Raw genomic sequence first — 27629 nt, 5'->3', positions numbered from 1 at the left:
TATCACTGGAGTTGTGGCAAATCAGGTTAACTGAAAGTTATTATAATTAAAGGTGAGAATGGATGTTTTTATACAGCAGCCCATCCAATGACGAGATATTGAGATATTTCAGGTTTTGCAAGAAGTGAACTTATTGAATACTTAACTTTGAAAACCCCGATTAATGGTTTGCAAATTTGCAAACATATAGTCAAATCATTCATTGTTTCATCTGTTTGCTTCTTGTGCCGTTTGGCTCCAACTTTCAGGTAATCTTACCTAAAATATCTACAACTACATAAATCTGCATTGAATGGAAAAGAAACCTTTACAAAGCAGATGCCCTAAAACCCAAAACTGACCTGGAAATTCAAAAAAGAGAAGAGAATTCAGAACATTAAAGGCTTTGATGGAGTATTTTCAAATAAAATCCGTATCAGCTACTTTGCTTCCATATATTATACCACAAGCATGCGTTGTACATCAAATGCAGCACATGATGGATGCATGCAACTATGTGAAAGTGAACTTTCCTCCCCATGGAGTGTCGCAGACCTCATCTTTCCACAGATGTGATCAGATTGGAATAAAAATCCCCCTGCACATCCAGGTTTGGTTGCAGCCTGAACGCAGCGTGCCTTTAATATTGAGTCGTGTGAGTTTGGCTTGAGAAGTCAGACGTGATTTGGGTTTTTGTGAAAAGAAGAAGACGCGAGAAATAACAATCAGCCTTCACAACTCTAACCAACAAACCAAATCTGATTGTTGATGCAGGCAGATGAGGCAAAAGAAGGAGGGGAGGAAGAGCGAGAAAATTAGACGATGATATATATGATTCCATGCTTAACAGAGTGAGACAAAAACTTGACATAATAAGTGTGTTTGTGAGAGTAAAAGATTTTAACAACAGACTGTAGAGAGGCATCGAGAAAGAGACGTCGGAGGTGGAGTGAGAGAAGATAAAGAGTGAAACTGAGGATGGAATACAAAGAGGGCCTGTCTGCGTGTGTGTGTGTGTGTGTGTGTGTGTGTGTGTGTGTGTGTGTGTGTGTGTGTGTGTGTGTGTGTGTGTGTGCACCAGGTGTGTGTCTGCCATCCCCAAGGTCCTTCTAGCTGTCTTCTCCTATTGATTAGTTCATATTGATCTGGCTTGGCACACAAACACAAGCACACACACACACATGGATACACACACACACGGATACACACACACACACACACACACACACACACACACACACACACACACACACACACACACACACACACAAACAACACACACAGCACGGTTGACTTGATTTAGCCTGGTTTTGACACGAGGGGACATGAGGTTACATTGTTAACACACATGACAGTACGCACCCACACCCACACACACACAATCCTCCAATCATATCGGTGCTTGAGATGACAACCGTCTTACGTCTGACACACACTCTTGTCAAACAGAAAACACATATTCTGCTTGTTCGTTTGCCTGTATTTGCTGGTAAAACACAGAAACAATGGAAATGTATGAGACGGGCGTCACAATAAGATTGGGTTTTGGAAAAATTTGTACATTTGTCATTTTGTTAGTGCATGCTAAGAGATGCTAAAAATGCTACAGACCATGAATTTAAAACATCTGTAATTGATGTCTTTTAACTCCCAGTGGATCACATGACTACTTCTAATGAACTCTAGAAAACCTCCAGAATGATCATACAACTGCAGCTCCCCACATGAGTTTTAAATGCGTCACTAGCATAAGATCACACTAGCGTTAGAGTTTTGTTTCACTCTCATCACTATCAGGAATCTCCACGATTTACTGTAGGCGACCCGCTCTGCACCAAACAGCACATAGATGTAGTTAGCGACTACATCTGGTGACCATAGTGTGCAATTCCCCCCCAAAAAGAGCAACAAACTCCAAAGTGTAAGTGAATAGAGTCAGGTCAAGGTGGCCTTGGGCAAGACACCTCAACTCTACCTGCTCACTGGCTGGAGCAGGAGATGTTCAAGCCTCGGACAGATTTCATTTACGATGACGGCGACCAAGAGAAAATATGGTGAAAATGTGAACCCCCTCTTCTAATCAGGAGGATCTGTTCTTCGTGAACCAGAATGATCCCCTAACATGTACAGGTAACACGTATCAATATGTATACCTGCATTTCTATACGCCACACACAGATACAGCCACACATCTTTTTTACTTGTCCTTCATCCACGGTGTGCTAGACTCCCTTTCTTCCCTTTGTCTCCGAATCAGTAGAAACATCACTGTCCGTCTCTGCCTTTAGTCTTGTGAGCATGCAGACGCACATGCACACACCAACGCAGTGCGTGCACGAGCACACAAACACCTGCACACACCCCCCTCTCCACACACACACACACACACACACACACACACACACACACACACACGCTCAGCCTGCCTTCTGCTGCTGTGATGGCTCGGAGCTGTCAAAACATCCTCGCTTTCTCCCACTCTGTCTCACCAAAGCAGCTTGGCTGAGCTTGTCTATGCAGGTTCACAGGGACTGCTGTCTATCCACCCTCCTTCTCTCCTTCATTCTCTTTCTTTCCTTCTTGCTTTCTTTCCTTAATGATCTGCAACATTTAGAAACATCTTTATGTGGGTGTTGCATGTTCTTTCTGTAGGGTTATCATATATATTTTTGTGTCCTTGGCTCATTTTAGATCGAAGCGCAGAATTTTAGAGTATTTCATATTAGCTCTTTGCCATGTGCTCCGTTTACACAGCTTGTTCAAGACGGGACAATTTTTGCACCTCAAAGTGAAACTGAAAAGTGAGATTCTACCCCTATTGACACATCTGACAAGTTGTCACTGATGCGATCCACAAGGAGGAGAATTTAAAAAGCAGTTAGCAGTTAGCTGCGACCTCAAAGAAGAAGGAAATCACTGAAAATGTCTTCAAAATTGGCGAGAGTGGTCCTGGAGCCCCTCGCCCTGCGGAGGATGAGATGATCCATCAGGTAAAACAGGAAACATTTCTGATTGTTGTTGCCATGCTCTTTTGCAACATATCCATCATCACACCAGACGGCTGCATTATACCACGTGTCAGGCCTTATTTGCTTATATAATGCTGGAATGTTATAGAAAATTATGCTAATGCATTGGTGGGAAAAGTCTTCGCTGCAGGATCTCTGTGCAAAAATGGCTACAGTCTTCATTTAGAGCGTATCCAGCCCGATGCAAATAAATATATTTAATGCTGTTTACACATGAAATAGATGTGGTCACGCCAGTTTTGTCAGCCTACACCTGCACTACAATCGTTTAAGTCCATGATATACTCCGAAAACAGCACGAACAGTGGATGTGCCCCGGGTTCTGTTGCTACTATATTCATCCAAGTTAGTAGGATTACTATTTTATGTCAAGTTGCCAAGCAACGTAAACAGAGGAAAACAACTTGATTGGCTGCGGTGGGATTCAAAATTAAAAGCGGCGACTCAGTGGTGGTGGTGTCTGCTACCCATCACAGGATGATGGCTGTGCAATCATTAATTAGGAAAATCCATGCCCTCCCCTACCCCCCCCCGGAATGTTTCCAGGAATTGAGAAATGTCACCGTGGCTGTTAAAAATAAAGAATAAAAAAATGGGAAAGAAAAGATGTGTTCTAGTCTGAGTCAAACCTCAGCTTTAATTTGTCCTCGATGGTGGATTTTCCGCTAAAATTTTAATTTTCCAATCCGCTCTTTTCCAGTTATGTCCAATCAAATCATCTACAGACAAAAGTTGTTGCACCCAAAGTAGACAAAACACCCAGTCCATGTTCGGTGGTCTGAGCGAGGGGTGTAGAATATACCGGTGGCGTCATTCCACGTGTACACATGTGAACATGGAGGTTGTGTTTCTGTTTTTTCCCTTGCACACAAACGCATGCACATACACTCAGGGCAGTGTGGACACACACACGCATACACACACACGCACACACACACACACACACACACACACACACACACACACCATGTGTATGAGCCATATTTGGCTCCGTCCTCATGTCTGCCATACGGCTGATTCCTCCCTGCTGTGCACACCCTGCAGACCAAACGTACAGTCTCCAGCCTGTGTGTGTGTGTGCGTGTGTGTGTGTGTGTGTGTGTGTGTGTGTGTGTGTGTGTGTGTGTGTGTGTGTGTGTGTGTGTAAATGTTTTTATTAACATAAGGGACCTTTTCAGGAAAAAAAACCCTGACTTTCGACCAGAATCCCTTAAGGGGACAAAGGAGGTCAAATAAGAAAGGGTAGGGGTTAAGGTGTGTGTTGTGCTATAGGTAAATGGGGTTATGCTTTCGATTCAGCTGCATACAGTGAATGGAAGCCAATGTAAAGTGCTAACAAGGCTAGCTATGCTAATGCCAACCTGCACTTTAATATATCTGTCAGGGGGAAACAGATGCCCAAAGGTGAAAGGAATGAATAAAAAAAAGAAGCTCTCCATTTCCTTACTAGATTCTGCCACCGTGCCCTTGAGCAAGGTGCTGTTGTGTTACGTCTCTGTAATGTAGTATTTCTCATGTTAAAATTTATGTTTCAAGAAAAGAGTTCTCTTCTAGATTAGTCACAAAAAAAATGAGAATCTTGCAAATTCTTTGTATCAAGCAGCAGTGACGTTCTTTGCGTGACCATGTGTGTCCTGCAATTTGGCTGTTGCTCATAGGCACACTGTCGGGCACCACAAATATACTGTGTGACTATATCGTGCAGCTGTATAAGGTAGTTTTTCTACTTAATTTTTCTTTGTGGTTTGATTTATATCATAAATATTTCACATTTTCATGCATGCACATTTAAAGAAAAAGCTTGAGTAGTAAGTTTCCAGTTTATTTATCTTCATATCTCCTTGTGGATCTAATCAGATGATAAAGCCTTACCATATATAAGCATGCATTACATAGATCGTGCAGCTCCATGTCCTGTGCATGTGAACGTGACAAGCGTGTGTGTGCGTATAATGTCATGACATCTTCCATGTCAGTGGGAGCGGGAGGAGCGTGTGTTCCCGTGTGCGTTCATGTCATCGCATGTAGCCTGCATGAAAATATGCATGTAATTTAATTTTAAGTGCATGTGTGTGCGTGCTGTATTTCTTTGCCAGCGTGTGAATACAAAATGCATGCATGTATGTGAGAGCGTCCTGACTGTTAGGGTTTGTTTTTTTTGTCAGTGCATGAAAATCATTTATTCATGTTCCCCTCAGTGTGTGTGCATGTGTGTGTCTTTGCATGCGTGCTCTAAAAAAGCTCTTTGAATCCATGTGTCGCTAAATGTTGTGCTTAATGTTTTGATGCTAAATCCTACATAAAAAATTCTTCTCCTCGTCTCCTCTCTGACTCCTCTACCCCTCTCTTGACTCCTGCTCGCACAGAGGTTGACCCAGCATTTCTCTGCTGGTGCTGAAGGAGGGCTTTTAAAAATGCATATATTCTATAAGACAGAGGAGGAAACAGAGCGTGGTGAAAAGAAAAATAAAGCCTCTGTGTGTTGTGTCAGTTGAGTTGACATCTGATCTTGCTGAGTATGTTAAAGAAGAAAGTGCTGAAAGTAAGATGTGTGTGTGTGTGTGGGGTATCCCATGTATGTGTGTGTGTTTTGTGGCCTGAATGTGTCCTCATTTCTGTGTGGGTGGTAAGAGGAGGGAGAAAGGGAATAGGGTGTGTGTGAGTGCACTTAGTTTAAGTGTCAGCAAGCCTCAGTTTGTGTGTCTGTGTGTGTGTTTGTATGTGTGCGTCAGTGTGTGTGTATGTGTGTGTGTGTGTGTGTGTGTGTGAGTGTGACAAGTATGGAGAAAAGAGGGGAATCAGAGGTTGAGAGATGGATTGCAGGGAGGGTGAGGGTGAGGGAGGGAAGGAATCAGAGAGGGATGAGCCTGATGGAAACAAGGAGAATACTGTCACCGATGGAGAAGAAAGGAAAAAGTGAAAACACAAAGCGACACTAAAGCAAAACTCTGCTTTTGTTCTCTTTCTGTTTTTTTTTTTGTATTTCAGTTGTTCTTCACTACGTCATGAATATTATATGAGTAGAGAACATTTAGAATGAATGTTAAATAACAACTGCTTCTTTCTGCCCTGCCTTCTGCCTCTTCTGACAAATAAACTGGTTTGATCGACCTTACACACACACACACACACACACACACACACACACACACACACGCAAACACGCACACATGTGCGTGACTAGATTCATTGTTGTGTGTATTTTCCTGTTTTATGAAAAAAAGAAGGGTTTACTTATATCAACCTTTATTTTTTAAGTTCACCTTCACTCTTCCTGTCTTTCACTCACTGTCCTGATTCCTTTCACCCTGACGAGCCTCTAGTGTGGCTAAGTGATATTCTTTACCTCTTTGAGGTGGCACTTCATCTGTTTTTGCTTCTCATGCTCCTCTTTCAGTAATTGTTCCTGTTTTCTCTCGCCTCGCTGGTTTGTTCTCGCTTTAGTTTGTATGTTTTCCTTTGTTTTTAGGTAGCGCAGTTCTCCAGCTGTCAAGAAGTCTGCGAGAGATTCCTGAAGACTGTTTCTTTCGTCTAGAGTTTAGTTTGCTTTATGTTTTTCAGATCGTATGATTCTGTTTTCAAATTATATACCTGGCTGTTTCCATACTGTTGCTAGGTAACAAAGCCAAGATGATGTCACAGAAAATGCACATAATTCTGGAATGTTTTGGCTCCAGGAATGTATGTAAAACCATTCTGTTTGGTGCACTTTAAAAAAAACAAACTCAAATTGTGATGTTTTTTTGTTGGTTTTAAATGCAGAAATGAATTTTTATTTCTTTGGGTTCAGCCAAATGAACGATCTGGCAACGAGGAAATGCCTAAACACATTGATTTATGCAATATCAAAATCAATGAACGAGTAATGTCAACGGCAATGGCCAACACCATCATACGATAGTCAGCCACCCTGAGGCAGTAACACCATCTAATGGGAAAGAACGTCCTGAAACGCATCTGAAACCAACGCTGAAGCAAAGTGACGAAGTCCGCCCAAAGTCTGTGTTCCAAATGCAGACTTGAATCCTTACGCCACGATACAACTGTGATCCCCCCCCCGTTTTCAGTGATCTATATTCTAGCAGGACAAAAAACAGACCAACACAAAGACATCTCAAACACAAAGAACAGGGAGCTCTGAGGAGTAGAGGTGAATGAAATGTTAATACATCTGCTGAACATCCTTTATACTGTCCTACTACGGCCTTGACACAAAACTTCAATTAAAGCTCAGATTCGCTATACACACACACACACACACACACACACACACACACACACACACATACACACACACACACACACACACACACACGGCCATAGTGCAGACAAGCCTATTGATTTTTGTGGTAACACTGTCCTGTCACAACACAGTGCTAGTCTACCTCCATGACCTCCCCTCCCTCACCCACCTCCTCTCTTCCATACATGTGTAAATGTGACACTTGACACCTCTCACCTCCCCCTCACCTCTCTGGCCTTTTTTCTTACCATCCCTCATTATTATCTCTGCCTCCCTACCTTCGCCTTTCTTCTCTTCTTCAGATGCTCATTTCAGCTCCTCCTTCTCCTGCCCTTTCCATACAGTATTCCCTCCCGTGCTTCCATTCTTCCCTGCACGGTTTTTCCTTTTTTCTACTAAAAGGATTGTTGTCAGGATGAGAGCGACAGTGATTGGAAACATGGGGGGGATGGAGTTGTTTTGCCAGAGCTGCACGGGCAACACACACATGAAAACCCCCCCCCCACACACATATAACACACAAGTGGCTACATATGCAGATAAAAAAGGACAAATAAGAGAATGTCTCACCGATCCCCCCAGGGACTGAGGTAGAGGAAGAAACAGAGATTTCCTGCTGTGTTGGGAAGCTTTGGCAGTACGACTCAACAGTCATGCCAATTTACGAACAGAACAAGTGGGGAAGGAAAAAAAGAAGAACAAAGAGCTAGAAAAGGAGAGAAGGGCTGAAAACATTTCCAGGCTACAAAAATGTGGAGATCGATTACAACACCAAGGTTTTGTCGGTGGGGTATCTTGATATCATAAAAGATTATTGGTAATCATAATGCTGTGTCAACTCAGTTAGCTGTAGTACTTCCTGTATTGGAAATATAGATAAACGATGAGCTTGTCATTTATCACCTGATGCCATCATACTCAACAAATAGATGAAAGCCTCCTTCGAATCTTACCACCCTTTTCATTTACACTCCACTGACCCTGGAGATTTTGTCCCTGTACTCCAGCGCTCTTCCCTGCTTTCATCTCCCAGCTTCCTCCTGATCCCCCTTGGCCCTGCGGTCTTTCCTCTTAAAAATATCCTGCACAAAGGGCAAACCTCTGGGAAGTATTCAGGATGAATGAGGAAATGGAAGTGACTAAAGGTGCACACATATACCCACAATGCTTCTACTATAATCATATATGAGAATATTATAGTAGAAAAAAAAACAGATTAGAGTGATTCTTTATCACAATTAAGATTTGTTTGGCATCCATGTCGGGGATCACTGTATTTTATATTGTTTTATGCAGATGACACATTTTTCTACACACGAGTTTTCAGCTGTCATTTAAGATTTTTGTTCAACAATAACAAAAAGTGTTGAAATGTTGTCATTTAAGAAGTTAAGCCAATATGGACAGGAACCTGTTTGACAAATCCAGACAACCAATCCAGACAAAAATGCACGATACAGCTGAACACTGTGGACACATCTGAAAGCTCCTAAGTGCTAACCAGATACCTGAACTGTGTCAAACAGCCATTTTTAGACAGAGATGGTGCAAAAAAGGTGCTACAAAAGCAATCATCTCCTCTCCCTGTGAGATAGTGTGTGATCTCACCTTCTGCCTGGAAGATGACATCCTGGATCTTGCATTGTCTCCGTCATTTGAAGACATCTGTTTTCAAAGCAGTGATGTATTGTAATTGTCAGTGTTCGTGTGTTCGTCCCTTAGTCCACCAAATATCCTCGCAGATAAAAAGACGCAACAAGAAGCACATTATTCAGGCGGCAAAAGGGATGAAAATGAGATGATTACCTTGACCTCTAGAAAATTAGGTCAAGGTCAAATTTCAACTTTTGTACGCTCAGGAACTGGATAAGATAGAAAGACGAGGGAGAAGGCCAGTGTGAGTAAGACCATAGATCAAAGCTGGTGCTTTGATCTACCTATGCACTTTGATCTATGGTCAAAGCTAGTGCACAGCTTTGGCCTACCCTGAAAGGTCAAAGCTACACACTTGTGAGGTACTACTTTTAGGGTACCCTGACCTACCCTGTAAGTAGGTCAGGGTTAGCCGCGGGATGTTGCTGTCTCTGACTGCCTTGTTTTCTTTGAGTTAGCTGCTAACGGCTGCTATCTGCTTTTGAAATCCAGTTATGGGTTTCCCATGTAATTCTTCCTTGAGCATGTGCATCTGGTTTGGTACTACTACTACCTTTGTTGCTAGCTTACAGACCTCTGGATTTTTGCCTTTGCAGAATGGTGTACTTTGATTATACACAAAAATACACAAAAGACAGACAAAGAAGTATTCTGTTTTTCTAAGTATATTTATATCATCGTTTGAACTGGTTCAACTTCATGGAACCATGTGAGAGAAAAGTCACTTAGCACATCTGGATCTATTGAGCATCTACACAGGAGTTCAAGTGAAGGAGTGAGGGCGGGAGGGAATAAATTAGGGGAGCGTTTTTCAGTGCTTTGGGTCTCCAGGACTTGCCTCCCTCCCAAGTCCTCCTCCAGCTCTCTCCAACCAGAGGAAAACTCCCCATTCCCTGCATTCTTCTCACATTCCAGCCCTGGGTTCACCTCTTCTACCTCTCCGTCTGCATCAACATCAACATCACCTCCTCCTCCGCCCATGGCTGTCTGCCTCCCCCCCTTCACTTCTACTCCTCCATCATGTCTTCCCTTCCTCTCTCTCCATCCATCTCTCCATATTTGCCCTCCCCCCTCTCCCTCCCTCCACTTCTCTCGCTCTTTCCCAGCATGCTCCAGTAGGCCAGTGGAGGCAGGGGGCTCGCCTGAACCCTCCACCCCCAGCAGGGGCCCTGCAGCTCAGTCTTGCTGGCTGGCAGGCTCCCTGGCACACCTCCAGCGCGTGCGCGTGCTTGCACACACACACACACACACACACACACACACACACACACACACACACACACACACACACGGCTTTTCTTCTTTCTCTGCTTGCTTGCTGTGTCTCTATCCATGTACCATGCCTTCATTCTTTTCTTTTTTTATACAATTCATTCTTATGCCAACAATTATTTTGCTGCTATCTAAATCTAAATTTTGTAATGTCTGACGTGAATCTACTGATCACCTACATAATCCAGTACTACAAGAGATTGGCATTATTTTAAACAAGAACTGGACATAATCCTTCTAATCTAAGTTTTGTGCCTGTTGCCGGCAAAATTATTAACAAAGATGTTAGAATGTAAATTACCTTCACCATGGAGATTATGTTTTCACCAGTTCACCCACCTTTTACTTTTTTTTTATCAGAATTTACCAAAAAATTGGTTGACAGTTTACCACAAATCAAATTTTTTGTGTGGATCTGGATGAAGAGATGGAGTCACGTTCTTTGACATGAGGAGAACCCGTGTTAATGTCAGAGCTTTGAAATGGTATGGCCCAAGGACGATTCATTATATTACTGTTGTGTACATTACTGTCATGATCTAGATACAAAATTAAAAAAATAAATTACAGGATGATTACAGTATTTTTTTTCATGGAACTATTATGTTTATTTGAATTGACATAATGAGGATGCTGAGCTGCCTGGGTGGAGGGTTCTTCTATCTGAATATTATATAATTTAAACTGCTTTTACTACACTTATGACAGCCATATGGAAACTGTTTTTTTATTCAGTTACAACAACCCATGCAGTCCACAAAGCGAGAATGAGGGGAAAAAAATATAGCAATTAAAGTTTCACAGTGATGAGGAGGCTCTTACATTATATTCTGTAATGGCTTTTTATCATTTTTCCTGCAGGAACTGGAAGCAGCAATAGAAAACATCTTATATGTAAGGCAATGTGAGAATTTGTCAACCCAGGACTAATATTTCATCATGAGGAAAGAAAGGAGAAAAAACAACAACAAGTAAACCACAGAGATGCTTACAACATTTTTATTTTCAGGAACCAGCAAGGGAACCTTATTCCAAAGGGATTGATATCAATATGCAAGAAGAAGGAGAAATCATCAAAAAATAAAGCAACAAGCATCGGATGTTTGAGCAATACAATCAGAAACCAATGAGGGAGTATCTAAAGAAAGAGCGATGCTCATTTTTCTAGAAGAAATACAGAGACTTGGAAACACTATTCGGATTTTCTCTTTCATTTGTCACTTCGTATGCAAATATGTGAAATGATCTGTGATTGTTTGAGATCACATAAACAGCAATAACACTATCTGGAAATATTCATACATACTGTAAGGTTACACATATGTGCACAGGGGCTGAAACGACTTGAATGGTCACCGACAGCAACAGTCAGAAAGTTTTTTTAATACCCAATAAAAGTTTGACTCTCCTATGTGGGAACAAAACAATCAGACATTGTTTGATGAGAGTGAGAGAGAGGCCCCCGTAATTTGGTATTTCCTTTTGTATGTGTGTGTGTGTGTGTGTGTGTGTGTGTGTGTGTGTGTGTGTGTATGTGTGTGTGTGTGTGTGTGTGTATTGGGGGGTAGCGGTCCTTTAATGATCCATATATCCGGCCTGAGGCAGTGGGGCCTCTGACAACAAACAGATGGATGGAAAGATGGATAGATAGATAGATAGATAGATAGATAGATAGATAGATAGATAGATAGATAGATAGATAGATAGATAGATAGATAGATAGATAGATAGATAGATAGATAGATAGATAGATAGATAGATAGATAGATAGATAGATAGATAGATAGATAGATAGATAGATAGATGGATGGGTGGATTCTTTGTGGGTCACAGGTGACAGACACGCTCATACTCAAAGCTATGGGAGTTCAACTGGAGGTTAGACCTCCAGGCTCCGCGGCTCAAAGAGAGAGACAGACGGAGAGAATTCACAAGTAGCTGATTCAGGATGCTGCTCGCTGCTGCAATTACTTCAGATGCAGGACAAGAAGGCAGGGAGGAAATCTCCAGGAATACGCCTAATTCCAAGAGGAAGCAAAAAAACAAAAAAAGGGAAAGGAGGTGAACTTTTGGTCGATTAAAGGGAGGATGATTTGGAATTGGCATTCTGAGTAAAGATGAGCAAAGGTAGAAAAGACGGAGTGAGTGATGACTCTTTTATGGTTCAAACAACAGCTGAAGATGTTAGCCTGTCTCCAGACTGTCTGTGGTACGAACACAGAGCGGCTCTGACCTTCCTGAAGGCAGCTGTTGGTGTTTCTCTGAACTCCATCCACAGATACAAACTCCCCTCTGTGAACTCACACAATGACCCTCACATAACTTCACAACGTCTTGACATTTGTCCTCAATTAGACAAACATCGAGAAAACAATCTGACCGAGAAGCTTATTTCACCAGACATGGGACGACATCCTGAATCTGAGTTACGTTCATATCTTTCTTATTGTAAGCTCCCAAAGCGCCCGTTACTTCCCCATATGCTGTTTTTCAGGGTCAATGTAAAACCGGCTGAGGAGTTAAAGCTCAAATATTTGTTCAAGACCACTGACTGCACTGAGTCTAAACATTAACTCTGTGGCACATAACCCAAAAGCACTGTTGCCTTTCACTTTTAGCCCAAGTGAATCGCCGACAAACTGACGCAAAATGCGTCCGCAGACAGAAACAAAACCCTCGCCACGAGAGAAATTAAACTACAGAGATTGTTCATTATTGAAAGAAATTCTCCTCAACCTATTAAATCATGGGTTGCATGCACCTTTTCAAGGAACACTCAAAGGAGGTCTCAGCATCTTCATCAAACGGGATAAAAGCTGCAGGTAAAATATCTGTCAGCAGCGAGATTTGAAGCCACCATCTGGGGATCTCCATCTGGAGACCAGAAGCCCTCTTTTGCCCAGGAGGGAGTCAATCTTTCAGTCTGGCGCCTGAGCCCACTCAGCTTTCCTGACTACTGAAAGCCCGAGTTTAGTCTGGACATGAAAAGTTGCATGTAAACACCAAAATCCAGATTTATAGACTTGAATAATGTACAACACATTTAGCATTAGCCTGGTCTTTCATGTTTTGCTCTCCCGCCTTCAGCCGTCACGTACTTTCTGAGTTAGTGTTTTTACAAGACACATTTTGGCGTAGAATCAAATGATATTAAGGATTTAGCTTTTTCAAAGCGCCCAGTCTGCAGGAAAATACTCACTATTATCAATCATCAATAGTGAAGCTGAGTGCTTCTCCCTTTCCGTGCCCATCCAAATACTCCATCCCAGAAGCCTGAGATTTCAGACCGAGCTGGGAAATACTTGTAAGCTCTGATAAAACTTTTTTTTTTTAAAAATCTGCTTTTAAAAATGCCAGCATTTAATGGGAAGACTATTCGTGAAACGATTCATAATAACATAGACAAAAAAGATCTCTGGAGTTAAATGGCTGAAGGTTAAATTCAAGAGAAGAACAAGCAGTCCTAAAACAGGAATAATGCCAGACTTTAAATGTCACATTAAACAGCCAGTAGTTCTTTGCTCTAATGTTGTGCCATTATGCAACAAATGGTGGTGGCACCATGTAATGACTATAAAATCATGACGCCGTCGATGTTTAGATTATTTCCCTCTAAACCTTGCTGTCGCTATGCAAATATCCTATGAAAATGAAGGCAAGTTAGAATCCAGTCAGACTGGTAGCCTGGCAACATTTCTATCTGCTTTTGTGTCTCATTATGAATCAAATGAATGAATAACTCATGTTTCTGTCCTGTGGTCTTGATGGCTGCTGCTCTGATAATGAAAAGCGATCTATGGCAAGACGTCTTCACACCAGAGGCGTCTGTTTACACTTAATTACAACAGCGGAGTGGACAAAATTCAACAAAGTGGTTGTATAGGACAATAATGTCATGTAAGGAGGTATTAAAAGGTTTTAGACCAAGTGATTAGAATTAAATTCTATCCATCCATCCATCCATCCATCCATCCATCCATCCATCCGTTGAACAAACAGATGATAGGCAGACAGGTGAAGGATGGAGGAGGGGTTTTGACATCTTTGATCCTCCCAGCAGAAATAATCAACAAAGCCCTGGAGCAGGCCTAGACCCAAATGTGTGTGTGTGTGTGTGTCTGTGTGTGTGTGTGTGTGTGTGTGTGTGTGTGTGTGCGTGCGTGCGTGTGTGTCCTGGGGTTTTCTGGCTACATGCCAAGACCAGCTCCCACCAGGAGAGAGATCAGAGAGACTCTCTCTCCCTCTCGCTCTATCACCCTCTCTCACTCACATTTCTCACACTCCTCCCTCCTTCCCTCCACATCCTCCCTCCCCCTCTCTCTCTCTCTCTCTTAAAAACATTTGTTATTGCTTTGCTGGATTTATTCAACATTCTCTCGCTCTCTTTTTTTTTTTTCCACCTGAGGGAAGAGGGCTGAGAACAGTTACCTATGCAGAACAGAAGAGAAGAAGAAAAAGAGGAAAAGAGCAGAGCGATGCAAAAGAGAAGAGAAACACACACTAAACTACTGACCTGTGCTTGAAAACACACTCGGGTGCCAGGTTGTCATGAGAGCGATTGTTCTGGCAGGTTGTTTTGTGTTTGTGTGTGTGTGTGTGTGTGTGTGTGTCTGTGTGTGTGTGTGTGTGTGTCCGTGTGTGTGTGTGTGACAGAGAGAGAGAGACAGAGACAGAGAGAGAGTGTAATTCATTCTGTTCTTGTTTCCCTTTAATCCAGACAAATCTCATGACAACACTTAAATTTCTGAAGCACAGTTCAGATTGAATTAGCTAATTAAAAAAATACAATAAACGTCAGCTGTTTCAAATTAAAAGCTCCACTGTGGCTTGAGTTCTCTCTGATATTTCAAAATAAAACCCTGCTGTAGATGGACAAAATCAAAATCCGAGGTTTACAGTTAATTCATGGAAGGTTTGCTTTTCCTTCTCCATCCATCCATCCATCCATCCATCCATCCATCCATCCATTGTCATGTCAGGGTGGCGGTTGGCCAAGAGGGATATTCCCATCACTCCTCTCTTCATCAGCACTTTCCAGCTCCTCCTGGGGGATCCAGAGGCGTTCCCAGCACAGATTAAATTAGTAATTCCTTCAGCGAGTTCTGGGTCTACCCCTGGGTCTCCTCCCAGTTGGACACGCTCAGAAAACCTCCAAAAGGGAGGTGCCCTGGAGGCATCCCCATCACACAGCCCAAACACCTCAGTTCCCTTCTATCAAGGAGCGACGGCTCTACTCCATCCTCCCTGTTGATGTGTTGAAACAAAGCAATACTTAAATAGAGCATGTTAGATAGAGTTAGATGCTTTATTGATCTGTCCTTCCAATAGGCGGAATCAATCAACGAAATCCCAACCTGGATTTGGGATATCTGCATTCCTTAATTTGGCATGAGGCAGATTAAAGCAAAGCAATGTCATCCTGCCATATGCTGGGGGTAATGACACAGCAGTTAAAAAAAAAAGTGGAATGCTCTTATTGTGCACACTCAAAAAGGGTTTTCCAAGTCCAGACAGGAATTGTCCTTTCGGACTTTTGTGAAACTATTTTCCGGTTGCAGTGGTGACTGCAGAGGTCTTTGCTCTCTGAGTGCTTTCTTGTGTTTTCCGCGTTGTTACTCATTTGGGAATCGAAGCTCATTTGCAGTCTTTGTAATGCCTGCATTCTGCATAACAACATCAATTTAATGTGGGAAAAATGTAAATGTAAGTGTCAAGATTTTCCGATATCGATTCACAGAATGCCGAACCGCAAACCAAACACAAAGGGGCTCCTTAACAGACAAGAAATCAACTTTCTCTCTGTAATTTCTTTGTCCCCAATCCATGCTTTCATGCCAGCAGCGCAATGCAGATTGGCCATATTTTCTCTTTCTTCCCTCCATTCTTCATATGCAAATAAGCAACTTAATCCCACTGCCACAATCCCAATCATCCCATCTGCTTTGCCCCCGTCCCGCTCTCCTCTCTTGTCCCATACTGCGTATTTAGCTTTGTCATTCGCCTCTCGCTCTCTTTTTACATCTCCTTTTCACCCATCGGTCCCATCTTTCCTTTCCTACCCCTCTATTCCATCTCTTTTCCCTGCCGTGTTTTTCCTCGCTCACACACATACACACACTCTCTCTAGCAGTAGTCATTCTACTTATAGCCTCGCCATAAATCAACCTGTCATTCTCCGTCATGCTCGCTGGATCTCATTGGGGCTTGTGGCACACACACACACACACACACACAGACACACACACACACACACACAGACACACACACACACACACACACACAGAGGGGATAGCAATGTGAGCCGAATATGAGACTCACAAACAGATGACACACATGCCAACAAATGCAAAACCACACAAATACACACATACAAGTGTATAGACTCCTCGTGGATGATCTAAAGACACTCAGGATTGATTGAGAGCGATGGTGAACGATTAGGTAAACCAGAGATGAAGGCAAGGATGACAGGAAGATGCCCACCTGTCCCTTTACCACACCCACAACAACAGCAGCTGAAATAATGTCCGTTGCCCTCAGAGCCCCTAGTTAACCCGACAGTCGCCTTAGATTCTCCTCCATCCCTTGGATTTCTGTCTCTGTGCTATGAAAAATGAGACGACTAATATTATTTCTATTGATTATTTATATATAACTAAAAGCACGGCAATTACAATTGGGCAGGAATGCTTGAAGTACCTGCGGCATTATGACAGTTTTAGAAGCCACGTGATTGGGAGTCTTTGGAAGGTTCTTGAGTAGATACTTCACACGATTCTGTTCAGAAAATACTAGCACCCAAAGTGGGGCTCAAACCCACAACCCTGAGATTAAGAGTCTCATGCTCTACCTACTGAGCTAGCCGGGCTGGGAGATGGTCAAAGATGGATCATATTTTGCTGCTGCAATCTAGCATCCAAAAGTTTCTTGTCATGTGACAGGAAACGGTGAGTTTGCACATTTCTGATTTGCCAAATATAATGTAATATCATCCACAAATTTACTGCAGTGTCCCAACAAATGCTTACACCAGACATCAGACATTATGTCCCCTGATGATTTACTTACTTGGATTCATGGCTTATAATTATCGTTGGGGAGAGACATCATGTTGTGCACATGGATTGTAGCGCAAGGAGTTGTAAGCATTACAGTCTCATTGTGTCTAATGTAAGTTTACATCATAATAGTTTCCGGAATCATATAATTTCCTTTACATTTAGAAGTAATTTTCAAATGTGCAACAACAATTCTGTTCCTGTGGAGTAACGTTGTAGTTTCTTACAAGATGGCTTTGAAATGCATATCAACAACACTTCACAATTCTGTTATGAAAGAACCTACACCCGACGTAGGGCTCGAACACATGACCCTGAGATTAAGAGTCTCATGCCCTTCCAGCTGAGCTAGCCGGGCTACATTACAAGAAAAATCAGGTCATATTCCACTGCTGCAATTACACATGCTGCCAATTTTCTCTTGTCATATGAAAGAGGAGGCAAGTGGTTTGAAAATTTCTTATTTGCTCTTATCATACACCATCAGCCATAAACATTGGTTATTTGTTGAATATATATTTGTAAGCAATGGACATTATATCCTCAAAGGTGGTTGTAATCGTCGTTCTTCTGGCTAAATAATGCTGAAACAGATGCACTACTTTGTAATATTTCACATTCACCACCCTGGAGATGATCAGATTAAATTTTAGCAACGACAAAGAAATGGTTGTATTAACTTATCTGTAAAACTTTTCCACATGGAATTAATTTTAGTTTCCCACAATATCATTCCTAATGGTTGTTTTCAGATAACTGAGCACATTGTAATTGATACGAAGAGAATTTAGCAGGAACTTATACTTCTTCTCTCGTCAATAAAGCTGTGGGGATTTGCAAGACTTATGATGAAAAACACTGAGAAAAAAGCAATGTCTTGCAATGTTAAACAAATGTTGAAAACCACCAAATTAATCTGGATACTGGACGTGTCCTTGAATCCAAAAATTTAATGGGTTATTTCCTGGCTTATGCACCATCATCACAGCAAATATCATGAAATTTCATCAAGCAATTTTTGTATAATCCTGCCAACAAACAAATGGGAACAGAGTTAGAAGTAGAAAAATGTCCAGATTTTTCCTTGAGAAATTTTTAAAATCTGTAGAACATGCAACTTTTATCCTTACGCATTTTAACCATCCAAGGAAACCCCACTAATGTCCTCTTACAGAATAAAAAGTGAAAATGGTTGAAGAGAAGGAAAAATCTTCAGAATATACCCTGTAATAGGAGACCTTAACTTTTTAATTATTCGCCAAAGTAGACCAATTTACCAACCTAAATTCAACAATGTGTGAGTCACAGGACTTGAATGTCCTTGCGGTCACATTCCTGTTTTGTTTTTTTAGGCCAATCATCCACCTTGACCTGCTCCCTCTCCTAACTTTTATTAGGGATGTCACATGGTTGTTTCCAATAAACACGCTTCAGACAACAAGTCCGGTGCCTCCAAACCATTAATGTATTGTGTCAAGAGACAGGATTCCTTCCACATATACATCTCTCTCATCCTCTCAAGCGCTCCTCTCTTCTTGTCTTTTCCTGCCCAGATCAACGGCTCCTCTTGTCTTCCTCCTGCTTTATCCTCTTCCACCTCCTCCTCCTCGTCTCCGAGCTCTCCATGACCAATTCAAGAGCCTCATAAAGACTCTTAGGAGTCAGAGGATTTCATGGAGCTTTGTGCGTGTGTGTGTGTGTGCGTGTGTGTGCGTGTGTGTGTTTGTAAAACACATGCACATATGGTATGTAAGGTCACGTAATCCTGTGGCCTCTAGTTACTGTTATTGGCACACACACATACAGACACAGAGAAAACTCTATGACCTGTGCTGACCCTGTGCACACACGCACGTGCGCGCGCACACACGCACACACACACACACACACACACTCATACAAACCACAATGCTTTCAGTGTTATCAAGAACACAAATACTGAACAGATGCTTTCTGGGTAAAATTACACCTGAATGTTACAGGTAAAATTTAACTTTATTTAAATCATTTTCAATAAATCATGTTAAATGTCCAAAACATAAAATTGCCTGTTTTGCCAGAGTCTCATATTTCTTATTTTCTGGGGACATCGACTTCTTATGAATAAGTTAACTATAGTTTATGTAGTCCAGACCCTGGTGGTGGTGGTGGCTGATTACCCCGTTGAGACCGATGAGATTATGAAGTTTAAAAAGTACTGTGTTGTGAAGGGGAACTCATGAAGTACGCTAGTGGTATAGTATTGACCAAATTGCTCTTGCAGATTCTTGTTGTTGGTTTCGGTCCAACCCAATTGTCTGTCAGTTATATTTGTTACGACAGAATTTGGAAGGCTGCAAGACTGTGAGTGAACTAAAGCATTCTGCTCACAGGAAGTTCCTGATAAGATCCGTCTGCACGGTAACACACATTTCAAGGGGACTTCTGATTTTTTTTTTCTCGCCCAACGTGGGGCTCGAACCCACGACCCTGAGATTAAGAGTCTCATGCTCTGCCGACTGAGCTAGCCGGGCTACAGATTGAGAAGTAATGGGCCTGATTTTGCTGCTGGATTCAAAATACAATGCAATGTCATCTGCAAAGGTGCGGCGGTGTTCCAAGCACATGATCACCCACCGTTGGGTCGGTATATTCGGCAGCAGTGAACTCTTTATGCTCAAAGTGAATGTGTTTGTAGTTGTTGCTCTGTAATGCTAACATAGATGCTCTGTTAAATGGCTATCATTAGCCACACGAGCGACTTCATTTATGGACTTCCTCACCTACAGCATGCCAAGGAGACAGTACTGTAATCTGCAATCTGCGATCAAATACCTGTAAAATAACACCAAACAAACCAATGAAGATTTCCAAGGTCGCATTTCAAGCATTCAGCATGTATCCTACCCAAGTCTTCCTCTGTCTCTGAGCACAGCATTTCTTTCTCCCCCTCCCTTTATCATTCACACACATTCACAAACCTCCTCTCCTGGGATGTGTCCATTGCCCTGACCTCTCTCTCTCTCATGGGAGAGTTGGCTGTCTGCCCAGCTCGCCCTTTTTCTTTCCCTCCCCGCATCACACTTTCTTTCTCCCCTCCACTCCGTATCTTATTTTCCTAATCTCCTTTTGTCTTCCTCCCTCTATCTTATCCTCTCCTCCATTGCACGCCTCCCTTCCTCCTGCATCCTCTTATCTGTTCATCCTCTCTCTGCTCGACTCCTCACTCCTCCTCGTCTCTACTCTCTCTTTTTCTTCCCGCTCTTCCTCTTCTCCCCTTCTTCTCCTTCCTCCTTCCTTTTGCTATTGATTGTGAGGCTTCCAGGGTGTTGCCGTGGATCCGCCTGAGGCTCCTCGCCCAGTTTATGCTGCCTCTCTCTGGGCACTTCGCCCACAGAGGGCGGGCAAAGCTGAAGGGATGCTGGAGGGGTCTTTTTTTCTACTTCTTTGGGGTTTTTTTGTTTTTTTTTACGTTCAATGATGGGGAGGGAGGAGAAAGAAGGAATTGGAGAGATTGAAAGATAGACTGTTGAGAGAAGGAAGGCTGTTGTTGTTGTTGAGTCATGCTTTGGTGGTTAGAGTGTGATCCTGAATACAATAGCAGCATGTGTGCGACAGTATTACACCAAGATGTTGCAGTGTGCATGCAAAAGGATAATTCTAATTTAATAAAACGTGGTTCAGGCATTGGTTGCTTTGGCTCTCATGTTCCAGATTATGCCTTAGACCACTGTGCTTGTCCTGCTAACAGTCTGAAATCCAATAATATTCACTTAGATATCACAAAAGACAAAGAACATACAGTTCCATCATTTGAGAAGCTGGATTCAGTGTGTTTTAAAAAATAAATAAAAAAATTCCCTTTACATTAATCACATTTGGAGACATTTTTGTTCCCTCAAGAATGACTTTTTGTCACTTTTGCTTAACCAAAAGTACTCAAATAAAATCCAAGCTGTAATAAGACTGTAATTACCATTAAAGCACCAGTACACCTGAACCCAGCTGTATGCTGGAAACAACAATTCCCCCGCTGGTCACTAATGGTGCAGCCCCGCTCGAGTGGAAGCAAATGGTCTGGACTCGACCATGCATGGTGGGAGCAGGGGGGGGGGGTGTTAGTGGTCAGATGGAGGGGGAGACAATGGACAGGGTGGCAGAAGGATGACTTGTGAAATTAATTTGGTGAAAACAAGCCAAAGGAAAAGCGATGGAGGGCAGTTGAAATGTTCACTCCCCTCGTTTATCTCCTCAATGTTTCTCCCAAACGTTCCCTTTCCTTCAGTTTTCCTCCCTTCCTGTTCTCCCACTCCCTACTCCCCACATCTTCCCCTTCACCTCTCACCCTGTGACTCCCTCCTCTCATCGCTCCCCTCAGTCTTCTCCTGCAGTGTTGAGTTTCAGTGCTGTAGCGCCCTCTGTCTGTGTGTACTGTTACTGCAGCAGCACGTTGTAAGACTTGAAGTCACCGCAGGAAAAAAACCATCAGTTTGATCTTAAAGATGAGAAAAAATGGCATTGATCAAAATATAGAATCAAGAAGACCTGCGTCTCCCTTATGTCAAGATTGTTGAAAATTATTTTATAAATAGAATAAAAGAAAAAAATTCAGTTTAGCGTGAAATATACTCTGCTTTTGATTCACCTCGTCTGATTAAGGAGAAACATTCCGTCAATAAAATGCATGAAAGTTCATTATTTTACTGCAACTGTGGGAGAAAAAAAGTGATCGAGCAACAGAAATGAGAACTGCAATAAAATAATGTTGAGTCACCGTCTGGGGATGCAGAGCATCCTCACACCAACAAGACAGATCCCTGTTTGTTTTATGTTTTTGATGTAACAAACAACACAATCCGGTCTGGATCCAAGCAGACAATCTGACAGACAATGCAGCAGCAGATGCTGATGGGAAATATTGTGGCTGCAAATATGTTAAAATATGCAGGATGAAAATCAGGAGACGCACTATAGAGGTGTTTCTAACCCGTTTCTATGCGAAGATTAGCCGACTGTGAAATCCTTCTGAGCGTGGCGCAGCAGAGCCTGATTCAGCATTCAGATTCCCTGATCTAAACAGATTTTTTTTTCTCTCCTTCACCCTCCCTAATTGACTGAAACACATTCACGCAGATGTGCCAAGTGTTCTCTGTTGATGGGACAAAAAAAAATTTAAAAAGGTGAGTGCTGGAATATCCCCATCAGTCACTCTCCTATCATTTCATCAAAGCTCTCACAATCTGCAGCATCCTCATCTGGAGGAGGAAAACTCACTGTTGGACAAATCATCAGCGAACAGAGATGAAATATTCTGGATGATGGGATGACTCTGAAGATGGAGAATACGCTTTTCTCTTTAAATAATAGCACAACTACTGATTCGAGAAGGGTCAAAAGGGGCTTTTTAGACTAAAACCACTATTTGTTAATTACTTGCTGTCTTTCCCTCATTACATTAAGACTCCTTGATCATTTTAAAATCATTGCGAGTCTGTGGATGTTTGGCAGATAACATGAAGTAGCTCTGCAATGAATCAGTGCAGACAGAGGAGGAACTGCAGCTCGTTACCACGAAAAGCTAATATGGCATGAGTCCTAGAGAGATGCAGAGCTCTGGTGTTGTCGACAGGCAGCCCGACTGTCAGTGCAGTCATTTATAAAAGATTTCAGCCAATAGGTGATGGATATGTTTGAAGATCACAAATCTAAAAAGAAAAGAAAAAGAAAGAAACATGTGTGAATCGATGTCGTTCCCTCCTTATTTATTCCTGCCCCCAGACAACTGACATGTTTCATCAATTCATCTTCTGCACACAAATACATACACACACTTATGTGAGATGTGGGATGGAAAAAGCAAGGAGGATGGTCAGGGGAGAGAAATTGGGGAAAAAAAAAAAAAAGAAAGAAAGAAAAGAAAATAGAGATGAGAGAAGGGAGACATAAACAGAAGACTGACAATAAAATGATTGGAAGAAAACAGACGGGGAACAGCGGAGGATAGCAGAGCGGCTGTAGCTCGCAATCAGAAGCAAGACATGGAGAGCAGATTTAATTTGATGCTCTCTCTCTCTTTTTTTTTCTGGTGTGTGAGTGTGTGAGCGTGTGTGTGTGTGTGTGTGTGTGTGTGTGTGTGTGTGCTGACAGATGTGGTATTGCTTCAGTTCAGAGACTGGGCAGAGAAAATCTCACTCAGTAATTATCTAGAAAGCACACCTGGGCTCTGGGAATCTCATTATATTATAATCAGGCCTCCGCTCAGAAACAAGGGAGGAAGAGCAAGAAGAGAAACAACTGATGAGGAGAAAAAGAAGATTCAAACTTAGTTATTTGCCACTTTATTTTTTTTGGTTGCGAAACTTAAAAAAACTCATAAAATATTTGTTAATAAAATTTTCTACTCACATCAATCAAACACTGAATCAGTGCGTTTTACTATTCAGGAACTTTTTATTTTTTCGTTTCCATCATTATGAGTTGAATTTGTAGTCATTCCTCTCAGATGGGACTATTTCATGCAGAGGTGCCTTTTGATATGCCTGTTTCAATTTCCTAACTTTTGAAATGTTTTTTCTTTACTGGTGTACATATAAAAAGAATAGTAGTGCAATTCAACCATCTTTTTCTGTCTTTCTCCAATGAAATTCACCAGTGGCAGGGAATCCAGAATGAAGTGTATTTATCTTTAAATTTCTACACAATGAGTGGGAAATAAAGACAGAACCACAAATAAACAGAGATAAAGAAGTGCATTCTGACTCCTGTGATCTGTTGTAGGAGCAGATAGTGACCAGTGAGAGGCAGCGTTTCCTCTCAGCAGACTCACCAAAAACTCTCCCTCTCTCTTCGCTGCCTTTAGTCTCTCTATCACTTTTGTCGTCTTCTTTCCTCTTCTTTTATCCACTTTAAACCCTCACACACACACACACACACACACACACACACACACACACACACGCGCACACACACGCACACGCACACACACGCACACAACTCTGTATCATCATTTTTTTGCCAAACCCTGCTGCCTCGTGCTCAATCTACAAGACTACAGTATATTCCTCGTGTGTGTGTGTGTGTGTGTGTGTGTGTGTGTGTGTGTGTGTGTGTGTGTGTGTGTGTGTGTGTGTGTGTGTGTGTGTGTGTGCAGAAGACCACCCTGCCCATTTGAACGGCCTCATTCATGGCGGTGTTTTGACTGGCTGACAGTGACGGGGTGAAGTGATTTACAATGGGTCAACACTGCAGGAGAACCCACGACACACACTCACCACTCAGGTCATCCAAGGTCATGTGGTGAGAAGCAGTTAACAGTGAAAACACATTATCCTCTCACACCTCCTATTATCTGTGAGAGATTTGAAGATCAGACTCTCAGCGGTTACTGAAGGCTATGTCAGGTAGAACATGAGGTTCTTCATCTCAGGGTTCTGGGTTCAAGTCCCACATTGAAAACAGAAGTTTTCCAGAAGGACAGATGACGCAGAACATGGATGTACGCTTAAAGTTCTAACACAAAAACATCAACAAGAACACAACATTCCACTTTCCTCACAGTCCTGTATTTCACACCGCAGCATAACGTCGTTACCAAATACTCTGATAATTTACTCTTATATTATTGTACAGATGTAATCTGATCCACTTCCAGGTCTTAGACAGCCCGGCTAGCTCAGTCGGTAGAGCATGAGACTCTTAATCTCAGGGTCGTGGGTTCGAGCCCCACGTTGGGCGCAGATGTTTTAGAGACGGCAACTAAAGAAACAGAAGAGAGGATTTCATTCAATTCAATCTTACGAGAACATCCTTAGCAGGATGATACGCTCCACAAGCCGGTTATACCTCACTGCTAACACTGAGGGTCATTTTGATTGATCTGCTGGTTGTGTTCCACGCTCTTTTGATTTATTTGGTCAAAGTCATGAAAAACACCCACAGACATTTGCAGGAGTTGTGTTTCTTTGTCCAACCCAGACTTCAAAACTCAAATTTAGCAGCAGTTACAAACGACATTGTTAGAGAATATTGGATAATCTGGAATCTGTCCATAAATTATTGCAATTTTTCCCAAGTAGTTGAAGAAGGTTAAACATCCCAGTTCAAACATGTTGCTTTAGTCTGCATACAAACGTGTTGGATTCCTTTAGTGCTGCAGACGGCTGATATATAACATGACAATCTGTTTTGCAACTACAGCACATTTTAAAAAGGCATTGAATTATATTTAGCTCAAACTGAAATATGCCAGCTCATAATGTCTATGTTTGAGCTATTCTGTTACTGCTGGAATGCAGCAGCAAAATGTGATCCTTTAGGGAGCAGCTAAGAGACAACAGCCCGGCTAGCTCAGTCGGTAGAGCATGAGACTCTTAATCTCAGGGTCGTGGGTTCGAGCCCCACGTTGGGCGATGGTGCCTTTTGAGAAGGCGAACAGAGATAAACATGAATCCAAACACTTGTCCCAGTTGATAGACGTTCACATTAGGTTTATGCTAACAATGCTTGGGATGAACTTTGAGGCAGGAAGTCATAAAGAGAGAGAGAACAGCCTCTCTGTTGTGAAACAGGATTCCTATTCGCTGCAGGTGTGCCGTTGATGGTTTTATCAGGGCTACTGAAAGGACAGATGAACTTATCTTGATAGCAACCAAGAAAATATGGAAAAATTAAAAGCAACGTCTTTGCAGCTAAGTTTGATTCTGCTTTTCAATCATTTATAAATATTTAAATAGTTAGTCAGATGACTGTTTTTATGTAAATTTGTTCCACACTCCCTCCTCCAGGCAGTAACTCAGGGCTGCTGGTCTGGAGATGTGTGTCTTGTGGCCGTTTGGTTTTTGACTGTCCCGTTCCACCGGCCTGCAAGATTTATAAAATGGTGTTGGTGTCTGTAAAACGTCCAATAAATCACTTAAACTATTAGTGTAAGACGCCGCTAGCATAGAGTTGGTGACCGCTACCACTGACCATACACACACACACACACACACACACAGGCCGACATGCTGACACACCAACGGAGGACAGCGACATCCTTCCTGGTTGGACACAGTTTGAAGGCGGCTGGTGTCAGGGCCTCTGCCAAAGCCTAACCCCATGTCACCCCACCCTGCCACCCCGATGACATCACTGCATCGCCCATGAACCACCAGAAAAAGCACACACACACACACACACACACATACACACACAAATGCGGGCGCTGAGGAAGCAGAAAGCACCAACACTGTAAGGAATACCACAAAATCACAATTTGGGTGCGCACATGTATGCAGAAAGACACACACACACAGCACTTGACCATAATGACTAGTGCATGGCCACACTGTATTGTTAAAACACACACACACACACACGGAGCTTAAGTGCAGGCTGCTGCCTCTGATTCCACTTGTCAGCTTGTATTACAGGGTGTCTCCGAGCGGCTCCGACATCTGAACATCATGAAGAACCACAACCTGAAGTTTTCCACCCGTTCGTCGTCTGTTTATCCCTCAGATCCGTGGAGGTGGATCAGACAACACACAGCCCGGCTAGCTCAGTCGGTAGAGCATGAGACTCTTAATCTCAGGGTCGTGGGTTCGAGCCCCACGTTGGGCGCTACCCTTTTTCCAAATGATAAACTTTTAAAGTCCCAAATAAATCAAATTCATCTGCTGTCAAAGTTTAAGCAGGTCCGTGTTCTTCCTGGTTCAATAAGTCGAAAAATATCTTCATGCGTCACCGTAGAGATGCAAACACACACACACACACACACACACACACACACACAACATGGGTGGAGGGGTTGAACTAGTCATACACCAACCCGGGGAATACATTCCCAGGATCCAAGTCCACCAATCACAGAGCAGCATTTACAACACGGGCTCTTGAACCGGAGGGGCCTTCCTCTTCACACGGACCACCGTCTGTGAGTGTGTTTAGTCATTAGTGTTCCCATTGGGCTAAAACACACATTCATCTATCACATCCAGCGTTAAAGCCCCCACCCCCCCAGCACCACCAGCACAGTCTAAATGCACGCATGCATCTCCACACAAATCACACACTTAATGCTGTGAGGCCCGTTTAAGCCTGATGTCATGCTTTTCTCTTTTAAACATGTACTTAACGGTCACTTTTAGAAAGCTGTCGAATCATAAAGCGGGTCTTTATTTCCCAAACCGTTGTGTCTGAGGATGGGGGGGGGGCACTCAGACTACAATACGCTTTAGAATGACCTGGAGGATCCATTGAGGCTCACAGACATCCCATCTACTCAGATATCTGGTACTCAAACACACACACACACACATCTTCCCTAATTACCGAATCCAGCGGGACGAAACACTCGAGCAGCACTTCAATGTCGGGTGAGAGGAAAGGTCTTTCTCACCAGGGAGGAGGTGAAACAGACAAACATGAGACACATAA

The 27629-nt window shown here is 42.5% G+C and overlaps 1 protein-coding gene and 4 non-coding genes across 8 annotated transcripts in view; 3 read left to right on the top strand and 2 right to left on the bottom strand.

Moving 5' to 3' along the window:
• The window catches only part of wnt5b (wingless-type MMTV integration site family, member 5b), a 67047-nt gene that overhangs the window by 35150 nt on the left and 4268 nt on the right, over positions 1 to 27629 (bottom strand). The window lies entirely within an intron of this gene.
• trnak-cuu (transfer RNA lysine (anticodon CUU)) lies at positions 19675 to 19747 on the bottom strand. The gene has a single exon. It is a non-coding gene; the product is annotated as a tRNA-Lys (tRNA).
• On the top strand, positions 24875 to 24947 carry trnak-cuu (transfer RNA lysine (anticodon CUU)). Its single transcript has one exon. It is a non-coding gene; the product is annotated as a tRNA-Lys (tRNA).
• Positions 25549 to 25621, top strand: trnak-cuu (transfer RNA lysine (anticodon CUU)). The gene has a single exon. It is a non-coding gene; the product is annotated as a tRNA-Lys (tRNA).
• Positions 26741 to 26813, top strand: trnak-cuu (transfer RNA lysine (anticodon CUU)). Its single transcript has one exon. It is a non-coding gene; the product is annotated as a tRNA-Lys (tRNA).

Source organism: Antennarius striatus, chromosome 22 (genome assembly GCF_040054535.1).
Source record: "Antennarius striatus isolate MH-2024 chromosome 22, ASM4005453v1, whole genome shotgun sequence".
In the NCBI taxonomy this organism is placed as follows: Eukaryota; Metazoa; Chordata; class Actinopteri; order Lophiiformes; family Antennariidae; genus Antennarius; species Antennarius striatus.
This window is presented reverse-complemented; position numbering and strand designations above follow the sequence as displayed.